The sequence below is a fragment of the Pezoporus occidentalis genome, unplaced genomic scaffold (genome assembly GCF_034315485.1).
Source record: "Pezoporus occidentalis ecotype Australia unplaced genomic scaffold, CSIRO_AGI_Poc_V1 ctg30, whole genome shotgun sequence".
Taxonomy (NCBI): Eukaryota; Metazoa; Chordata; class Aves; order Psittaciformes; family Psittacidae; genus Pezoporus; species Pezoporus occidentalis.
Genome location: NW_026914941.1, coordinates 2,019,821 through 2,033,042, shown reverse-complemented (window position 1 = coordinate 2,033,042; position 13,222 = coordinate 2,019,821). Strand labels below are relative to the sequence as shown.

The following is a 13,222-nucleotide window of genomic DNA, read 5'->3' as shown; positions in this document are numbered from 1 at the left end:
TTTCATGAGTGTCTGCAAACTTATTTTCTTCCTCCCCTGACTCCTTCAGTTCAGTTAGTCAGGTTTAGCTCATTAGTCACTTGCATTATTATCAACAATTGCAGTATCCTGCCAGGCACAATAATAAATATATTATTTCACAAATTACTTTTGCAGCTTTTTCCTCTAGTTACACACTTATGGACATTCCCATACAATGCCTGGTTTCCTGTTTCACCATCGCTTCCTATCTAACAAAGCTCCAGAGAACATAAATCACAATGTTATCCGTGAATCAGTGTAAGCCCTCATGTCCTCTCTGCAGACTCAGGAAACAATGGGGTGGTTTGATGCTACTAATATCCCTAACAGCATACAGAGACCTGCAAAAGTATATGCTGGGTTAATACATGCAAATCTAAGCACACACACACACACACACACACAACCATCCCATTTGTCATGAAATTTTATATTCCTGGAAAGTTTGCAAAGTTTCATGGTCTAGACTTCAAAAACTGTGGAAAACTTGAGGGACAGGCATGTTAATTATGATAAAATGTGATATTTTATGCCAACTTCCTCATTCATGCTGTTTTCTATTTCTTTATGCAATTCTGTGCTACAGAAGGCTCAGCTGCTTTGGAGGAACACATATCTCACTCAAGTGAGCCTGGACCTAAGTTAAAGTTCAGTGAAGAGAACTACCTGGTATCATGACCAGGATTTATTGCAACCCTAAAAACCACCATTTGTATGATTTTTAGACTCTAAATCACCTCTGCTTTCCAAGACTAACTTTCTTTCATGCACTCAAATTTGAGACCTTTTGAGAAGAGACTTCCGAATCACACATCTATACCTTTATTTTGCCCCTAGGCACTATATAACATCAAGAAAGCATCTATAATTAAAGGGAATTATGGAATCATAGAAGAGGGGTGGATTCAAGATAAGCAAGTCTCAACAGATCAACTTCCAGTTTCAAGACAGGCCTCCACAGCCTTGCTTTCTACTCCCTGCCTAAATTATATATTCAAAAACATCAACAGCTCTAGATAGTAGCAAAATTTGTAAAAAGTATAAAAAGGAACTATACAAAAGGATATCCAGCTGATGACAATCAAATTGTCTACTTCTATCACTTAGAAAAGCCGTTAGTCTACAGTACTGTCTCCACAGAGCTTGTACTGCCACCTATTTCAGCACTGCAGACACATTCTTCTTACCCATGTGTCCGTTTCCAAAATTTACTACTTAGAAATGTGTAGAAACTGTACTTCATTTTGTGCTAATAAAGGTCAAATCCAGAATTCCTTCAACAGCAATCCATGTTCTCTGTGTAGAGGATAAATGTATGTGGATAAAAGCTGAACAAACTGTTGGCTCTTCAATACAAAGATATTTTTCTTATCTGCTCGTACTTTCTCTCAGAAATACGCAAGCTCTCCAAAACCCTAGGCTTTGTGCAGTAATGCAGGTTAGTGCCATATTTTAACAGTACTGACACAGCCCAAAATAGAAACCAAAAGGCAATTAGTGTAATTAATTATCAATTAGTATTAGACTACAAGGATAAATACATAAAACATTAGCCATGAAAGTCCACATTTGAGTCTAGATCAGATTTTAGAGCTTCAATGTAGAAAAACTGAAGACCAAAATGACCACTCATCACTAGCAAGAGTTTGACATGATAAAGCAATAGACCATTTAAACTGATTATGGAATCATGTTTATCACATTAATCATAATTAGGTTATTTTGTAGAAAGCCTCTCTTCCGGAAATTATTCAGTGCTCTAAAATCTACTGCCTCTCTGCAGAGGCAGCCTCTGCAATATTATTGCCTCTTGGTAGGAATTTTTCCTCCATTTTTCTTGTTTAAAGTATTTTTTTTTCATTCTATTTTGTGTTCTAGAACAAAATACTCCAAAAGCCTGGAAGCATTTGGTGCTCTTCTGCATGCTCATGAAAAAGCAGGTTAATTTTAAATTGTATTTCACAGAACTGCTAGTGTACAGTGATGATGCCCCATTTCCATTTAATGTTTATTGCCAGAGCAACAAGTAATAACATTAAACACAACTGAAAAGTCAGGCATGCAACAAAGTTGAGTGAAAATAATGAGCAAACACTCTACTGTGAAGGGAGGGGAAAACAAGTGTGCTTTACCCAGTATCAGGAAATACTTGAAGTTCAGAAGCTAAGCTGGTTTATATCCAAGATAATGACTAAGACGTCTAGCACTGTTTCCGAGTCCTGAGTTACCTCCCACTAGAGGTAACCATAGCTGTTCTTTTACACCATCATTGTCCCAGGTAAACCTAAGGAAAAGTTGTATATGTTAACTGGTAAGTAATTCATAGTCTGTAACTGCAGAATTATTTTTACTTACTACCTGAAGTTACATATAGAGCTACTTTTTAGGAGTTTAAAGCACATTTAATTGTGGCTGCTTACTGTAATTGGTTGTTCCGTACCAAGGGATTACTGTGTTGTGCACTGAATTTGCAATTCACATTTCCATATGGCTGAGAGATCAGTTCTGGAAAATTACAGCACCTGAGAAATTTTTTTTGCAGCACAAATTATAAATGCATGACACACAAGTACATAAATCATCTGCTGTACCCAATTCAGGTTACCGATCCAATGAGTGAGTGCAATCATAAATGTTAATTTTCATATACTTTTTCCAATTTTCCCCTTTTTCCTTGTAATTAAATTCATTTTACCCTATAAACATACATGCAAATACAAGCTAGCATTAGAAATTATTTCATCAGCAGGGGAGGAAAAGAAATTATTTCAAACCAAATGAGCTAGCGTGCAAGTGCACAAATCATTTAAGCAGACATCAGATGTTACACAGTTCCTGTCTGAGGTAATAGATCCTATTTAGAGTAGCCAAATGAGAAGACAATCTATTCAGTATGGCTTTAAATATCTCTGAAACTATGGTCTACAAAACAGGTACTGATCACTACTCCAGAAATCACATGAGAGACCCTGCAATAACTTGATGGGTTTGGTTATTCAGTACTTCAAACCATAAATGAAGCATCTATACACAGCATCTGTTACACAACATTCTTTTTTTTCCACAGAATTAACTGCCAACGTATACACTATTTTTGGGTAGTGAAATCCATCCTTGTTTCTTTCCATCTTACTCAAACAGGTGATGGATCAACAACCTTTTTCGGGGTACAATAAAAGACATCACAAACCAACCTTGCTCTTCAGAACATATTCTTATCTTTATAACTTGCTTTGAATAAGCAGATTTTATTACTCTTCATGTGACTACTTAGAAAGAACTAGAGAGTCCAGAGATGATTTATATTCAGACTCTGCTAAGAAATACCTAGGGTTTTTTTCAACATAACTGCCATTATTGCTATGAAAATTAATTATTGAAAAGAAAAAAATATCTGGTCAATATGGTTCAGAGATTCACTTAGTGTAGCAATTCTCATTCTAAAGCCATGCAGTTCACTTTCTTCCTTTTTAAGAATCAGTGCACAGCAGCAAGTGGAACAGAACCTCATGAAAACAATGATGAAGGTAAACACAGAGTTGACCCCCTTTCTCTTAATACAAATTCTCTCACTGCTCAACGCAGTAACACAGAGGAGTTCATCCACTTGTTATGTGTCATTATGCCTTTGCATATTTTTTTTGTCACATCTTGTGGATGAGTTAAAGCAGCCACCCTGGTCAAATGCACTGAACTTATCTCCCAGCAATTCTATGTATCTGTCTTTCTACGGACTCATCATAATTGAGATAGCAATTGATACAAAGTGGTGTTCCTATGGCTGACAACTGCAGTTTGGCAAAAATTTTATACACTGTATAGTCAGAAAGTGAGCCTGTCAGGAAACCAGCAGCCCTACCCCTGAGGTTTGGCTGCAAGACTGGGAAATAGGAAAACTTAATTAAACATACCCCAAGACAATAAATCCAAATATTTCTGAATGTCAAAGTCCTGACTGGTAGAAAGGTTCAGATATCGTATTTCAAAACAAGCAATGTACTCAACAGCTGCTAAAGGCAGCAACTGAGTACAGTATCCTACAGGGGTGGTGCATGGCTGAGAAGTATCTTTCTTCCACAGGAGGGAAAAAAAAAATACATGTAGAATTCCAACATTTATTAAGTTACTGTGGAGCAATCAGATATGAAATTAAGTTGTTTTGGACCCTGTCATACAAATCCTACCAGAAGGTACCCAAGATCTACTGGGATTGTAGACCCAAGCTCTCCCTTCCAAATCAGGAGGGGACAGGGAAAGATGGATGCTGCAAAGTTAAAAAAAAGAACTAATTCAAAAGCACTCTAATTGATGATTTAGTACATTTAGTACAGTAATGTACTAAATCATCAGTACATCACTGATGTTCAGTTCATGAGACATGATCTAGAAAAAACAGAGCTCTTGGATCACTAAGAGAAAATTCATTACATTTGGAGAATCTGCTTCTGGTAACAGCATGGACATTGACTAAGATAAGATCATCTTCATCATTACTTGTGACATATACTACACTGCTCCCACTGCTTATTTAATGTTTCACAGGTCACTTGGTAAGGAAAACAAGTTAAGTTATCCTTAATTATTTAGAGATTGCCAGTATAAGCACATGACAAAAGAAAGTTAAAACCATCCCTGATCCATGTCACAAATGCTTTGCTGATTCTGCCAAACCAGAAAGCGTTCAGATGACTATCAGCAAGACCTTGATTCCCAGCGTTTGTGAACTACCAGTGTTACAAGTAACTTGTGCTCTTTCATTATTATTTAAAAAAAAAAAATCCCCATTTTAAGCAAATTTCACAAAGAGATCTAAGAAAACAGCTTTTGTGTCATCTTTGAAGGTAGTCAGCAATATAGAGAAAAGATCCATGGTTACTTTATGCAACAGCATAAATTCATCCCTTATATACCAGAGAACCCATAAGGGAGAGAGGCAAGTGCCTCATCTGCTGGAATAATTTCAGAGTCTTAGCAGTGAGAACCTGAGCAAGACATAAGGAATTCAGGCTTCACTAACTCTGCTGCCCTAAGATGAATTATCCTTTTACAGCCTTGGTTTTGGTTTTATTTTTCTAATCTTTCTTAACTCCCAAAGCATGAATTATTTGAATCAGAACCTCTTTATAGTTGAAGAACTGTAATCTGAGCTTGGAGAAATCAAGCCAAGATTTGCACTATTATCTAAGCATCATAACAACCACCTATAATGTTACAAAACAAAATAAGAACCTAAGCATGTGTGTAAACTGGGCTAACATAAGGCAACTTTGTTTTCATCAACGTGTTTTGTTGGAAGCTTTCTGCCTACTCATATTCCACTCAGGCTCAAAAACCTTACAAAGGAGGCACTCCTTTTTGGAAAAGGCTAAGATCCAATCAGATATGTGGAATGGGCAATACACGGCTCAAAGTAGAAAACACCTCCCCCTATCTAGTGACCTAAATCTGCCCTATTAACAGGTAGAAGAACATGCTGCTATCATAAATGCCTGAATTATTTACTTGATGCATTTATTTGTAATATGAATTATACTGTGCCAGTTAAGTACTCAGCATTCCAGTATCTCATAATCTTGTTGTACTTACATCGAGTAAGTATCCATTACCACTTGGAACTCTCATTTAGCCTGCTCAACTGACTGCTTAATGAGGTCTGGAAAGTAAAAGCCTTATCTGCAAAAAAGACAGTGTAGAAAGAAACATGCATGCACTCTTTTTTCCAGAACAAGGAAAAGTTCAGTCTTAATGTGAAAAGGAATTAGATTAAGGGCAGCATTCAGAAAAACAGAAATTAAAGATTAAATACATGTATAGAGTATTTTCTAATAATGAAAGCAATGCTCTTTTCCATTCATTTAATACTATATTAGTAGAACTTTGTTTTGTTTTTATGAATACTATTAGACTTTCAATTCCCTCCTAGAAGCTACACATTCTATTTCACCCCCACCAAACCAGTTTTTCAGGAACTCAGCTGATATTGAGCTGATTATAGACAGCATATTAAGTGTAAAGAATTCTTTAGGAAATGGGTCTAATGCAGCTCTCTTTAACAGCTTTTTTGGAGTGTTACAATGAGTCAGACTGGTCTGCTTTTCAGCTCCAGAAATACCAGAGCAGGCCATCATCAGCTGCATTCACCCAGGTTTTAATTAACATACTAGTAATCACCAAGGGTTTAAAGGATATTGCCAAGTAAATAGCTACCTCCCTTTCACTCACTACTTATTGCAGCCTCATGCAAGACTCACAAACCAGACCTGTTAATCGTTATACCACTGCTGCCAATGCAAGTTAAAACAATATCCTTCACTTATAGATGCACAAATTGGATCAGATGGAAATCTGAAATTGCCATTGAGATCATACAGACTGTTTCATGCCATGCATCTGAAGCAAACACAAACTGAGTTAAAGGCCCTCAGCCACAACTATTTGCTATCTAACACATTACAAACTGAAGAATATGCCCTACGTGGCAAAAAAAGGTGTCGACTGACTGCAAAAAAAATCTAGGTTTCTTTTAAGAAGCACTCCATAAACTTCTGTTTGTTTGTATATTGCTGCTTAAACCCCACATTCTTATTGAATGTTTATTTGATTAGATGTACTTCTTGCAAAAAAAAAAAAACAAACAAATAATTTCTGTCCTGATTCTGCAGCAAACAGAGCACTTGTTCTCAGAAATCACTGCCACTACTGAAAGCTTTGTTTTATTTCCTGCATGTGCACATGGAGAAACTGAGTAATCAGGCAGTTACTGTGATGGAATTACATTAATAAATCAATAAGTCGCATTCTAGCAACCAAACCTGATCTGCTGGCACCCAGTTGCTCCAGAGTGTGAAACTGGGCGTCTCCCAGAGCTGACAAGTTAACCTTTAGTTTTGAGCAGTGTCATGATGAAGCATTCCCCCAGAAAGGAAGTATGACAGAAAGCCATTTCCTGCCTTCTGCAAACTGTGTGTCACATTATTTGTAATGTAACTAACAACAGCTCAAGTTTGTCTACTGAGAAAGCACTTGCTTTCACACTCTTCACTCAGAAGTAAAAATATAAAAAAAGCCCAGCAAAAAAAAAAAAAAAACTACACTAGCAAAACTGTTATGTGAAATCCATATGCTTTCACTTCCTACAAATACTTGTCCTTTATTGTTCACATAAGTTTCTCCTGCGCTTACGACACTTGTCATTCAAGGTATTATTCTTCTTCCTCCCAAGATACTTCATTTGTCTTCCTTTACAGCAATATTCTTACTAGTGTGGCACCAGTCAAATGTATTTGGTGTGCCAGTTGTAGAAAGTCTCCACTTCACTGTTGCCATTTCATGACAGAAGTGGCTTCATTAAAGTCGGAATATAGTGAATTTCTTCATTTATTGTAAATGGGGAATATTAGAAGCAGCCAAAAAACTGGAGAAACTCAGAGCTAGTAAAACTGAACCACAGCCAGGGACTGGCTAAGTATATAACCTTTCTGTAAAGCAAAGGAGTGGGAGGAAAGCCCACATATTCCCAGGATCCCTAACTCTTAAATGATTAAATTTTCCCATTATCCTGTTATTCCTTCCCCCATCTTTCATCACTCTTCAGAAAGCTATGCAGCTGCTGTGAACTAGGTGCAGGGTAGAACAAGCAGATCTAAAGGATGTAACAGTGCTGCCCCCAATGAGTCAGCACACACCTATTTCTGAAGCAAAAGCAGCTTTTATTTCACACTAGAGAAATTTAAATAGCACTTGAAAGGAACAGGTCAGTACATCTTGGACAAGTGTAAAGTCTGACATAAAACCACCTCTCAAACAAGATACCATTACGCTGGTAAAAATATCTCTTATTGTCACTTAGCCTAAATTAGCTTATTTGTGGTACTGGCTATGTACTACTCAGGAAAAATAAGCGCTAGAACATTCCCTAGAACAGTCAGTGGTGCAGTAGTCAAGATCAAGAAGCATGGAATTGTTTAAAAGTCTCTACCTTTGTAAAGTTCCAAGATAATCTGAAGATGTAGCAACAGTGCTCCTTCTCCTTTAGTTCATCAAGACTCCAAAATGAACTGGCCATTTATCAACAGCATTAATAAACCTAACCTGTTATTACCAGTGTTTCAGGTTGCTCTAATTTTTACAAAGCACAGCTTTAGTGCTGTGAGTTGCTGAGGATGAAGTTTAATCAAGTTTTAGGTACAGACAACAGAAATAATACCCTATACATCTGAATACCACTCACAGACATCCGTAAAAGATTGGTAACAGAATTAATGAAAGCCATGGTTTTACTGCTCCTAGTAGCTTTATGTGCAATAAAAAGTCACTAGTTAGATTTCTGCACAAAGGACAACAATCATGCCTTGAGTTTTGACACATTTTAAGTTCTTTTAAATTGCAGAAATGCAAATATCAACCCAGAAACTCCCCCCTCCGATGCAAAGAACTTAAACGTTTAGATTGAGGGGGAGGAAGAAGCAGAATTATTCTTTTTAATTAATTTCACCCAATTCTCTCTGTTAAGTAAACTGCCGTTACATTGGAATCATACCTGAGCTTCCAAAGAAGACATCACGCAAGCACAATATAGTTGCTTATGCAGACATTTTAACAGGAAAAAACATTAAATTCCAAAGATGCTCAGTATGCTGTGCCTGGAGCACTTTTTTCCTACAAACAAAAACCCCAATCAAGTAAGTTTCATGTTAACAATAAGTGTACATGTTATATTTCATTTTAGGCTAACTTTTGCACATTTTTTTAAACCATCTTTTTACACAAAACAGAAGAGGAAACTGCCAAATAGGAATGCGTTTTAGGCAGCTGTTAATGCTCTTAATATATTTTATTTTAGAGAATCACACTATTTTACCCCTTTGTTCAACTGACTGAACAAAATACTTGCTTTTAAAAAAGAAGCTCTAAACTTCTCCTGTTCATGTCACTAAAACCAGATTAGCATAATCTTGGTTGCTATGCATCACTTTAACACCTCATTAGCTTCAGTTCTAAATAAGAATATATAAATCCAAGAGCTAATGTTAAGTTACTGTATTCTACTGGTTCAAACAGTTATTCCACAGTTTCCTACTTATTTATTACATACAACATACAGAAACTGACAGCAAAGGCATTGGATTCTGCATCTGAATTACAGATGTGAAGCTACACAGAGGAAATCATGCATTATCTATGACCAGATTACATACATTCTCTGCCTACTCTAAAGCAAGAAAGCAGAAGTGTAGACATAGCCAACTGTTTCTAGGCTGCAGAAGGGCAAAGCACAGGAAATGCTCTGCTAAGTACTAACCTCTTCATGCCAGCGTTTAATCAGTGTGCTGACAGACTGTCAACAGAAGCCTGAACTGAGAAGAGCAGTAGTCAAAGTACAGCAGTACAAGCAGTATAAGCAGCATCTGGACTAGCAGGGTATATGTGGAGATGATGCATCAATCTCAAAAAAAGCTTTCCCATCTTCAAAATGAAGCATGCGGTACCTGCCATCCTGCAACAAGAGCATTCATCTTGGTGCTGGTAGGCCAATTCTGGCACTCCGCTCCACTGTGCTGGGCATATCAGTCTCCCAGATAGTGCTTCGAATGAGCATTTTGTTGTTGCTGGGTTTTTATTTAACATGCCAATCAAGTCTGATTTTCTTGTTGTTCCTGTCAAAAGATTATTATTAGCTTCATATAACCCATCTGTCAGGGCAGTCACATTGTAAAAGCCCAAGGTTCAAGTAATTGGTTGGAACAAGCAAAGATTGTTTCCTCCATCTCAGTCAAATGCGCAGGTGCTTAATCATGAGTACTCTTGATCCACTAATCCGAGATGATAACAAGCTTCTTATTATGCTATCTTATTTTCAATATAAAAGTATTTATACAGAAACAAGTCTAACACTGGACATCACTTGCCTTTCAAAGCTGCTATTAAATTTCAGGAATTCTAACAAGCTGCTGGTAAGCAGTTCCTTCTCTATTTTATACATTATACTGAAAAATTCAAAGAGATGAGGCAGGAGATATACGTATAACTGACAGGAAAGATTTTCCCAATCTACCGTTACAGAGGGAAAACAATTTCACAGTCTCTATGAAGTGGTTAATTAATATTCATATTATATACCCTATATTTTACAAACAGGAGTTTACAGTTCGTCATTCCCACCCAAAAATCTGCAGCAACAGATTTTAAAAATTGCTATAAGAATGCTATAGTTCTTGTTTCAGCTATCACTCTGTTTACCTACTAACTTGCTCTTAACTGCTGCTCTGTATGGAAATTAGACTAATGAATGTTTGAAAGCCTTGTTATTAATCAATCACGGACATAACAATGTAAATTCCTAAGCTCACTGTGGATTATGCTCCAGAACAAATGCATGATTAAGTTGTGGAGTTTTTCTAGTCTTTCATAAGCATACTACAGTGAGCCCTGGAAACACTGCTTACTAGAATGTGAAATATAAGATCCAAGCAGCTGGTACTTGCTCACATAAGGAATATGACAGCTAGCCAGTCAAGTTTTCACTGATATACAGCAGAATTATCTGCCAGAGTCCTGACTCATAAGCAGCTTGCTGGCTGTATTTAGCAGCAGAGGAATGTTTAGTTGATCAGCTCCCCTATAACAATAAATATTATTGAAGTCTGGGGAAAGTACTGTTGAGGATTTCAGGAAGTGTGACATAATTGATGTAAAGCTCAAAGCTCCCAATTAACCACTGGGCCCATTTTGAAACTTAAAATAATGCCTCAGTTAAAAACTGGGAGTCATTCACAATTATGTCATCTCCCTTATCTAAACATTCATATGGTTAAAATATTTTTAACCTGACTCTATCTTGGTCAACCATAAACAAGTGACTATGCAATTACATTAAGTGATTCAGTGACTCAGTGAAATTACTGGTCTGACAAAAACTGCCCCGAGCAGGGGTACTGTGCTCTGAAGCCTGTTTTTGCCAAATTATTTTTCTGTCGTAAAGCAAATACATAGAACAAAACTTTTTAAAGAAAAAAAAAATGTGCTACACGAGGTACTTCAAAGGAAACATTGTAAAAGCTCCTACAGCTACAGGTACTCCACTGCTATTTTGCTTGTTTAGGTGTGCCTCAATACTAAGGCGAGCCATGAGAACTCAGATTAATCAGTTCAGAGTCTAAGCAACATTATGCCATCGCTATTGGTAATATGGTAATATAGCTTTCAGTAAGACAAAGGTAACAGTGGATACTGCTGTGCACCTAGATACTTACTGTGCCATAGCTTGAGCATGCTTCACTGGCACTGCTTGTTTAACCAGCTTCTAAACAGAAATAAGGTAAAGTTTTTTGATGTTAGAAAAAAACACCCAAGTAACATTATGCTTTATCCCATCCAGAGGAACCATGATGTTCCAATACCCACCTATGCAGAATATCAAGAGAACTATTCCTAAAGAACAAACAACTTCAGGACACTTTCAATACACACAGCCAGACCTACTCATGGCTGCTGAGATGTCATGCAAGACCTTACAAGAAAACATCACCATTAAACTGCACCTTTAAGAGAGATTAGAAAACAATCAGTGTTTTTTCATCTTTCCTCTGAAAAAGTCTGTTTCACAGTACTGTCAGACAACCACACCTTTGCTATGATGTTGCAGTCAGGCTGTCTCAGAATGTAATTCGACCCTACTATGTTAACTGATTATTTTTTCCTATACTTATAAACTAACTTGGTGTTTTAGCTTAGTAGAATAAGCTTTGAATAGATTCTTAACTATAGATACTGTCCTGGGACAGGTATTTGTTTATTAGAGACAGAGAAAAAGAAATAGCTTCATTAAAGCACAGATTTACTTCAGAGAAGTAATTTCAAGAGTCGATTTAACTGGCTAACCATTACTAGTAAAATTATATCAAGATTAAATTAATAAAGCACAAAGGATGAAAAGGAAAATTTGAGCCACAAGACTCTAGTTTTCTATAGATAACTTAAAAGTTTTCAAGAAAATTGTTTTACAGCAATATTAGGTGCATTGAACAGGGGTAAAGAAAATAGCAAAATCAATGCCATTTAAAACTCACAGGATGACCTAAGAACATAAACGTATTTCAAATATTATGTTAAAATGCAAAAAGCACCAGAAACAAACAAACCATTTATCACTATATAAACTGATTTGTCTAAAAGGAATTAAATCCAGAAAAGCTCCTCTGTTGTCATGAAACCGGAAGTACTCTACCTCACTTCCCATACAAGTGAGTCAAAACACATGCCTTGCTATAATTACACAGTACAATCCAATAGTATTACTAAAAAATACCCCCAGCACTGCTTGAGTCACTTTTTTAGATACCATAAGGCCAGAACACAGACGGCACAAGCAAGATATATATGCAGGTTAAAAATATAAAGCAGTAATTTAAAAGTTAACACCCATAAAACATAACTTGGATTTAACAAGTTACTTCATTAAGAATAGTACACTCACCAGGCTCATAAAACACCCAAAGAATCTTTGCTGGCCAAACAGGAAAAAAAGCCTGTGAAATAAATGTTAGCTTTCACTGGCTGGAGCAATAGAACCTTATTATTGCTACATGACTACCTTTCATGAAATCCCTATTCTATTCAGCTAACATTTCATACATTTCCCTTTGCTCCTTTTAATCCTTGAATCACCAAAAAGCCCACGTCAGCCTGTAATTTTGCTGCTTCACCTCTCTGGCTCTGTTTCACCAGCCTTCTCACAGCTGTTCCTCAAAGTTTAGCAATTTCCTCAGCAGCTGAAGCCAAGATGACGCAGCTGGGCCAGATCAGAGCAGGGAGTTAGGATCCTGAAAGGGTTAGCTGAAGGGTGAGGGGGGCTTACACTGCCCACTTACCTGTCTTCTCTCTTGTACCAACATATGCATTTCTGAGACCACAAACCAGGCAAGAATGAGAAACTGAACTAAATTAAAAGCAACTGTTTTTAAATAATGTAAACTTTAAGCCAGATCACTTGTGCAATCCACTTAACAACAATCACATGAATGTTTGCTGTACACAAAAGGCAGCACCAGGAGACAGGAAAGGGTAACAGGCAGAAACAGAACTCTCTCCACAGCAGTGCTAACTTTTTAAAGAGAAACCACCGTTCAAATAAAATTTGAAGCAACTTCCAAGTAATAACTTCCCATTAGTACAACTGTAACTGCTATATATAGAAAAGGCA

At 36.9% G+C, this 13,222-nt stretch overlaps 1 long non-coding RNA gene across 2 annotated transcripts in view; it reads right to left on the bottom strand.

Moving 5' to 3' along the window:
- The window catches only part of LOC134168119 (uncharacterized), a 55,344-nt gene extending 42,544 nt beyond the window's left edge, over positions 1–12,800 (bottom strand). For both annotated transcript variants that reach the window (XR_009966429.1, XR_009966428.1), the window contains exon 1: positions 12,497–12,800. This is a non-coding gene — a long non-coding RNA (uncharacterized LOC134168119). The remainder of the gene's footprint in view (positions 1–12,496) is intronic.
- Positions 12,801–13,222: the final 422 nt, after the last annotated feature.